Source organism: Apis laboriosa, unplaced genomic scaffold (genome assembly GCF_014066325.1).
Source record: "Apis laboriosa isolate Shangri-la unplaced genomic scaffold, ASM1406632v1 scaffold105_cov147, whole genome shotgun sequence".
Classification (NCBI taxonomy): domain Eukaryota; kingdom Metazoa; phylum Arthropoda; class Insecta; order Hymenoptera; family Apidae; genus Apis; species Apis laboriosa.
Genome location: NW_025220714.1, coordinates 902,610 through 911,105, shown reverse-complemented (window position 1 = coordinate 911,105; position 8,496 = coordinate 902,610).

The window sequence follows — 8,496 nt, the reverse complement described above, 5'->3', positions numbered from 1 at the left end:
GATGCATGGATCGGAATGCGGCATCGGCTGCCCAAGGAGAACCACTTCGCGCTGCGCCCTAGATATTCCATAGTTAAATATCCGTCGGTTCCACGTATGTTCTACGTGTACTGCGTGGCGTCCACTCTTCCATGCATATCGTTGTCGAGCAAACAATTATCGGACACGCGCGCACACCCGGCGTCTCGCCATTTTTTAACCTCTCTGAGGTCGTCGCGTGACACGTGACGCGGATATATTGGAAATCTTTGTGTGAATATTCCTTAATTCGTATATTATGTTATGTAAACGTTTAACATTTTATCCTGAAAGATTTAATGAAATTTTTCATTGCAAATGATTTTCTCCAGTGATTTCTTAATTCTTTCTTATTTTTTCTTGATCCAACGTGGATACATTGGAAATCTTTATATAAATATTTCTTAATTTCTTAATTCGTATATCGCGTTATATAAACGTTTAACATTTCATCGTGAAAGCAGAGATTTGACGAAATTTTTCGCTGCAAATGATTTTCTCCAGCGTCTCGCCATTTTTTTTAAACCGTTGATACATTGAAAATATCTCTTTGTAAATTAATAATTCTTAACAGACGAGGAATACATTACGTTACATAAACGTTAGAACCAGAGTTGGACATTTTCAACCCGTTGAAAAATTTCGAATAAATTTACTTTAAGTAATTACTTATTAAAATATTTGAACAATATTAGCTATTATACGTTTGATGTGTTTTTTGTACAACCTCGATTCTTTTCTACTAATTATTATGTTTCGAACAATAAACAATATTGAAATAACATATCATAACTTCAACTATTAAATTTTATCTATCATTGTTAAAATCTTTTGCAATAAATCTTTTTTTTTTAAATATTCCAATGGACGTACAAGAAAATAATATATAATATATTTACGCAAACGTTTCTCACTTTCAGATATCTTATCTACGAAGGATAAAAATTCTTACCTTTCCTTTTGCTTATACGTTATATCACAATTAAATTATATCAATCATAATTTTATAAATCTCATAATTTGATAAAATTCTTAATCTCCATAGCATATGATTTTCGAAATTCATGCGTAGAAATCTCAATCATAAGTTCAATCTAGGATGCACACTTAAATCTCGAGACGAGTCGATTTCTTCTTCCGCGATCGGTTCGAAAATAAGGCGGACTGGCTCGCGACCGGTAAATCGGTTACCGATACGCTTCGCGTGAGATAAGAAATGCACGAAGAAGTGTACGCGAGAAACGCAGGGTGAAAATTGAAACGGAGGGGAAAACGCGGTTCCCCGTGCGTTTTACATACGTTGGAAAACACGCGACTCGTTCGAGTTGCTCTTGTTCTGGTTATCCTGCTTGCGTATCCTCGCTTTCTCTCGAACGTGATTCGAGGCGTGTGTATCGTACTTGTAGTGGAATGGTGTGCGCTTAACGATGATCGCGTGCTGCAATTAAACTCGTGGCTCGAACGGATCGCCGCGTTACTCGAGAATGTTACTCGATTTTTTGTAAGATGTCATACGATTGGAGACACGATTTTTGCATCCGATTTGAACGGTTGAAATTAATCGATACTATAATGTACTTCAATGCCGATGTAATGATCAAAAAAGCGTAAAAGTAATGCTTAGAAGGATATGAACGGTGTTGCTTTTTGCAATGATTTTTTTTTTTTTTTAAATATTCCAATGGACGTACAAGAAATTAATGTATAATATATTTACAGAAACGTTTCTCATTTTCAGATATTTATCTACGAAGAATAAATATTTTTACCTTACTTTTCCGTTTATGCGTATTACATCATAATTAAATATTAATTATTTTTTCTGTGAATCTTTTAATTTTATTTTTATCAAAATTTTAATCATGAAATATAATAATGTTCGAGAAAGGAAAAAGTTACTTTTATAGGTAAAGAGAAAAACTAGTTTGCAACGATGCTTGTCGTATTCTCGGAATCGATTTCACATAATAGTTATTTCTAACCTAAGTACGTGGGACTGTTGCGATAATCTGCCCTCGATTAATCAAGACCGTCATAACTTAATACGTTACATGGACTTGTATAGTTAATGTAATCATCTCGTGCAAAAAGGATCATGACCATTATTTCAAAGAGTTGTTCAACGATAGGAAACTTATATGGTGTTCCGTTGCTTAAGCGCATTTCTAATAATTCAATAGAAATATTTTTATTCACTCTCTAAATCTTCTTCCAAACTCATTTAATATATGTATTATGCAAATCATTTTAAGCTCATTTAAACTTTAACAATTCACTAAAATATAAGTTATATTTTTGATAAATTTTATTCATTCTTTAAATCTTCTTCAAAACTTATTTAAAAATGTATTACACAACTCATTCTCAATTTACTTACTTTAATTTAAAGTTACTTATTTTTATAAAAATTTTTCTCTGTTGAATTTTTCTAACAATTCATCAGATATACAAACTCTAAATCTTCTTTCAAACTCATTTAATATGTGTATCATGTAACTTATTCTAAGCTTTTTTTAAAATTACCTTTATGAATTACTTTCTTTCTCTGTTGAATTTCTGATAAAATTCCAAACTCATTTAAAGATATATCACATAACTCTTTCTTATTTATCCAGATTTTTACAAAATCTTCTCTGTTGAATTTCCAACAATTCATCAAAATTATATTTTCGAAAAAGTTTATTCATTCTCAAAATCTTTTTTCGAAAACACGTTCACATACCTCATCTTATTTAGATATCTACTTTTTATTTTTCTTTGTTCTAAAAAAAAAAAAGAAAAAAATTAAAATCACGGCTATGTATCGTCCAATTAAACCCAATTAAAAGCTACAAGTAACCATCTCGAATGCTCGAGTTCGATTGATTTAATTGGAAGTCCAGTCCCTGGATCCTCGTCGCCGCCGCCACTGCTCGAGACGAAAAGACGACGAAGAAAGCAGGCCTCCACGTCGGCCCCTTGGGTGAAAGTCGTCCAAAATGTCACTGGAGTTTAACCTTACCGCGAATAACATACGCACAGCTGCGAGGTGTTGCGGGACAACGTATAATATGCTGTGTTGCGTAATCATATCTCCTCGCATCACGGATGAAACGATAGAAATACTCGGCAATTTCAGGCACTAAGGTCGTGCATGGAAAATCCTCGATCCTGCTTCTACACCAAAATTCTCGAATATTCGAACGAATCACCGTTTCTTTTCTCTTAAATATTGAGAACAGCCCTAAGCATGGTCCCTTCGATGGTTGAGAACCCGCTCTTATTCTAGTGTCTAGTCGGCGCCACTGAGTAGATACATCCTGTTTGTTATTGGACACGGTTAAAATTTTCTGAAAGTGATAATTCGAAAAGATTATTTATACACGTAATGAGATTTTTTTTCTTTTTCTTTTTTTTTTTCTCTCTCTCTCTCTCCCCGTTGACGATGAAGTTGTTCCATTAACAGTTAATTAAAATGCACGCTTACGTCGGTTTACTATTAGTTACATAAATATTCGAAAGGTCTTTCACTATGGAAAGTGAGATAGTGATGCGGTGACGCGTATTACGAATATATTTCCTCGGCCTACCCGTTTTTTGGGGAAATTAACGCTTTTTTTTTACGCGTAGGCGTGTCCTCGGGAATTTAAAATTTTGGAGAAAGCTTCTCCCTCTCCCTTCGCTCTTGATTCATAACTCATCCCAATTCTATATAAGAAAGAAATCTACCATTTTCTCCCTTATTTTCACTTTTATTATGATAAATTCCAACGCGTCTAGCGATAAACAACGAGTCACTTTCTAGCACTGAGAATGCTTCTTGGAACATTTTTCTTTTTTTTTTTTTTTTTTTTTTTTACGTTTTTCCGCGTTATAATTTTGCATTATTGGAACACGGGTCGAAGAACACCTGAGCAGCGTTGTTGAAAAGGCGAAGAGAAAGGGAAAGTGGCCTTCCATTTCTCAAGCGTCTACCGGCTGTCGTTGACGCCATCGACCTTGCTAGATGCCGATCCTTATTTTCTAGAGGAAAAACGGATCATCCGAGCACACTGGCTTCACATCGACACAACAATATTTAACGCGTCTAGAAATGATGTAAGACAAAACTATATTTTGATAAAATTTATTTAAGGTTAAGATTTATCGATAAAGAAGGAACAATGCACGATGGGTTAATGGATGCCGCAAAAAGAAAGAGAATAATTCAATATTTTTCCTAGAAAATTGAATTTCCAATCGAATGACGTACGTATCGAATTGGTCCGTCCCTGTTCCTTTGTATCCTACTAGTTCTCTTGGATAGCAACCTACCGGTATTGCACAACCTCCGGCAAGGTGACCTAGTTGTACCTTGCATCGAAGTAGGTTGGAGAACCTCGAGATTCGGTTAAGTTCCAAATGCTCTTTGTTTGCCTGTGAACGTGGCAATAACTCTTTTCAGCTTAGTATTATATTTCCTCGATGTGACATGAAACAGAAAATAAAATATATTAGAAATTATGAAAAAAGTGTGAAGAGATTTGGGTGAATTTTAATTGTAGATTAAAAATAAAAAAAAAATAGAAAAGATTAATATGTGATATTTTTGTCCCAAGCAATAATAAATATTTTATTAAAAGTTGATTGTCTTTGATTGTACAAAAATGTTACGTAAAAAGATCTTTTCGATTATTTAAGTGATCAAAATTTAACAATTTAACGAAATGATTTTTATTCTATTATGCATATTACAAATTAAATTTTTTTCATTTTTTCTATGTAATACTTGTAAAATTAAAATATGAAACGTAAAATTTTCCGTTTAGATTCATCATAACCTCTAATCGCGATTACTAGATTCTTTATCTCGTTTTTTTTATATAAAAGAGCAGGATTCTCTTTCAATTCTTTGATTGCATGAGTATGAGCACAAGAATGTTTCGGAATTAGCGAATTAAACGAGATTTTTCTTTCAAATAGAAAAATTTGTAAATAGGGCTGCGATGTAACACAAATATCGAGATGGAAACGTAGGAAGAAAGGAATGATAGTAAAGAAAGAGAGAGAGAGAGAGATCCGAGGAATTCGAGTCCACACCTAGAAGCGACGACTTCCAAGAGAGATATTTACCTTGGCAAAGGAAAGAATCGCAACGACGAGGGGGATACGTGGGCGAGGAAGCCCACCGAGTCTTTCTTTTTCGCCTCTTTGATCGAACCTACCCTGGACTGCATACAAAAGAACGAGGTTCTACGCGCGAGATCCTTGCGAATCGTGCGTTTCGCGTGTGTCACGCACGAGAAATGCAGTTAGTCCGCCCACGCTGCTTTTCGTGGAAACAATGCGCGCCTCCAAGGGGTGCACCATCTAAACAAGAATGCCATGTGAAAAACGTTTATCTTCAACATTATTGCTCTTTCTCGGAAGATTATTCAATCCTCTTTGAACAACTTTTTATTCACATGACGAAGCGGTTACGATTGTCGTGAGTGGAAATACAAAACTGATGCTATTTTAAACGTTCCTACAAAATTAAAATTATAATCGAAAGATGATCGTATTTTAAGAAGAAAGAATTTTTGAATCCTATGTTTGCACGATATTTTTTCATCTTTAGAAATAGTAGAATATAAAACTTTGGTCATTTCCACTATAATATAACCTGTACAATACATAATATATAATATAACCTGTACAAACAGTAAAACATATATATATATAATTTACGAAATTTTACGACGTGAGAAATTATTCTAAAAACGAGGAAAAGAGAGACACTTAAAACGACTATATTCATAGCGTTAGCAGTTCACAATTTTGGCTACAACTTTCCCTTATTGGCGAGTCTGGTTGCGTTTCGTGATAAACTTCTATTCGTTCTGAAACATTAGTTGTCGCGTGAGCCACGAGAAACAAGTTGTAACGCGTCAATCTCGTTCTGTCGGTAATATTCGAGCAAAATACACGTCTGTTATGCGTCTAAATTCACGAATGCATAACACAAATGCCTGTTTTTCGAGTTGTGCGTTACGTTCGAATCCGTTTTCGAATTCGAAAATATTATCGAAAGAATTTAACAAGAAAATCGATTATCAGATGATACAATTAATTTCTTAGCTTCATTTCGATGATAATCAACGTCTCGATTATAATTCGAGAAAGTGTATTATATATGTATATTGTTTACTGTTGAAAAGTCTCGTGAAACGACACAGAGACAAGAAGGATCTTTTGCTAAGAACTGCCTATCTTCACTCAGACGCTTTGTTGACAATCCTGACACTATATAATAGTAAACGAGCTATAATTTGAATATTAAAAATCGTAAAAATTATTTTCATTTATGAAGTTATGTTAGTTATAATCATTTAAGATTGGAAACTAAAATATTTTCTAAACTAATAATTATTTTAACATAATATTAATATATCTATAATATGTCTAGCTTATTCATATGCATACAATTATTATCTTAATTACTTGAATACAAAATTACATTTATAAATTAAACTATCATTATAAATTATAATTAGCTTATATATATTATGAGAAAAAATGTTTATATTATATACATATACATATATATGTATGTTATTATACATTAAAATTTTATGCCTTATGTTAATGCATTGAAGAATACAAATCATTGTTTTGGATTAGTGTACGTGACAAATACCATGATAGAAATAAAAATTTCCTTCCAAATTAATCAATAAAACTCATATTTTCATATTTTTTCCAGCAGTGAACAGTATTTGGATAGCATCGTTGTAAGATCTATTATAAGATATTATAAATTTTAAAATCGTAGAAGAAAATATATTCTATCTCACGTTAATGAAGAAGATGCGTTTTTTCCTTACTGATTTCTAATTTTTTTTTTCTTTTCTTTTCTTTATTCATGACCACTAATGATAGAACTAAATGTCGATAATGCAGGAGAATAACCTGGTATTAGTATGATTGAAGAAAATTTATTTTACAATTGCTAATTACAGTTATCTTGTATCGATACAATACCTGATTTCTCTTCAAAGAATTACTCACAAAAATTAATCAAACGCAGTTCTGTTCATCGTTCTCGTGACTCCATGAGAGATGAGAACAGGTCGTATCTTTTTTTTTTTCTTTTTCCTTTTTTTTTTCCTTCTTCAATTAGTATGCGGCTGAGAACACGCACGTTTCGTTCAAGTTCGCATAAAAGTACGGTAGCCGGGCGTGGCACCAAGAAAGCCGGGAAAGTGATATCTCTTTGGTGTGTTCTGTTCCATTCAGGAACGGATTAACCTTGTTCGTTGCCCCTTCAAGTGTACTCGTTCAACCTGCTCGTTTCAAAATTTATTGAATCATTGTTAGCTTTCAATGATCAAATACAATTTGAGTCGAAAAATTTTGAAGATTCGACCAAATTTTAATTTTTATAATATTTTTAAAAACTATATTGTACGTTTTGTTAAGATTAGAGAAATTATTTGTTAATTTTGAAGTTTTTAATGGTATTAGATGAGATTCTATTTCTTTGTTTTTTTTTTTTAAATCAGTTTCAGAATTAATAATGTATTTTTATTTTATTTGTGCATCTTTCTCGAAATTATAATTCGAATACTTGTAATATTCCAATTAGAATGTTTGAAAAAGGCATAACTTCATCTCTTATAGTTATCTATATAGATATTAAAATATTAAAATTAGTAGGTTAGTGCATTTCTAAGACCCACGCAATGCTATTACCTACACGATATAAAGAAGATCAAAGATTTTCTTTGGTTTAATCCTTAAAAAAATGTTACAACTAAATTGTAAATAAAATATATTTTAAAAAAATATTTAAATCATATAACTTAATGTAATATGATAATAAATTCAAAAATATTAAAAGAAAAAATAAAACACAAATAATAAAAAAAATAAAAATAAGAAGAATATGAATTTATGTTTCATATCTAATGTCTATATAGTTCTCTAGTGCATTATGTTTTAAGGTCAGAGTCGAAGAAAGTATATTTTAAAATAAAACGTGTTCTGGTTTTCTATGATCTTATTTTAAAATATCTCTTAGAATTTGAAAATAATTTCATTTAAGGAATTTTCATAGATAAAAAATTATTTTAAAATTCTTGTTTGATTAAACTATTTTTCGATATAAATTTATTACTATGATGTAATAAGATACTTTCTATTTTTGTTAAATATAATTTTTATTCTAAAATGAGTTTTCTGAAAAAAAATATTACCTGTTAATGTAAAAAATATTTCTGTAAATGTTTAAACATGTATCGAATTCATTTATTTATTTCTTCTGTATGAAAAATCGTATTGCATTTCTACTTTATTTCCTTGTGTACGTTTTCGAAGAACATGAACATACAGTGCCGCTCTCTTGCAGTAAAATACAGAACAATTTCGTTGTTTTATATTTTCTGTTACCATCTAAAGTTACCATCCACAAGTTTTCTTGGTTGATAAGTAGTATTCTCTTGATATTTCACTTGATATTTATATACGTACAGGAATTAA